We start from the raw sequence: 788 nt of genomic DNA on the forward strand, positions 1-788 counted from the left end.
AATTCTCGCGACGAGAACGGATGTGCGACCGGCGGAAGCATAAACTGCGGGAAGGCGAAGCGGAAGTCCGGTCTGGGACCGTCGGGCGCAGAAGAGCGCGCCTAGAACGTTGTCGATTACACGCCGCTAACCTTAGTTGGCGCTAGTAGCTTGGATTCGCTTTTGCGACTTCTGTAGTAGTTTCCGGCGAGAAGGAGCCCCATTCTGGGGTGTGGAGGCTTGATGCTCTCTGAGCTGGCTTGTTTTCATGCAGACGTTTCATTTCGCGTCACTGATGATGTTTCCTAGTTCGGGTAATGAAACGTCTGCAAGAAAACAAGCCAGCTCAGAGAGCACCAAGGACCCCTCATGTGCAACTCAGAGCTACAAATATTCTCTTTTATTGGTCCCATTCTGTGTGGCTGGAGTCGCCGCTGAATCAGCAGATGGAGGGTTGTGCTTCTGGACTGCCACTTGGTGAGGGTTGGACTAGATGACCTACAAGGCCCCTTCCAACTCTCATTATTCTGCTTCTCCCTGAGTTAGGGCAGCAAGACTATCCTACCCCGCTTGGAAAATGTGGAGCTTCTTTTTCTAAATCTTAGCCTGATGCTACGTGTGCTTTCTTGGCTCTGGGCGTGCAGAATAAACTACTTTTAAAGTGTTGTTTCATCAAAGTTGGGCTTTATTTTTAGGCTGAGTTTGATTCTTGAAGCTGCTTCGTTAGCGGTGGGTGATTCTAGTAAATTGCCATTCGTTTCTTAGAAACCGTTTGCTTTTAAACCACCTGTGTGGATATCCCTTTGGTT

The sequence above is a fragment of the Pseudonaja textilis genome, chromosome 2 (genome assembly GCF_049901715.1).
Source record: "Pseudonaja textilis isolate UNSWEBS1 chromosome 2, rPseTex1.2, whole genome shotgun sequence".
Classification (NCBI taxonomy): domain Eukaryota; kingdom Metazoa; phylum Chordata; class Lepidosauria; order Squamata; family Elapidae; genus Pseudonaja; species Pseudonaja textilis.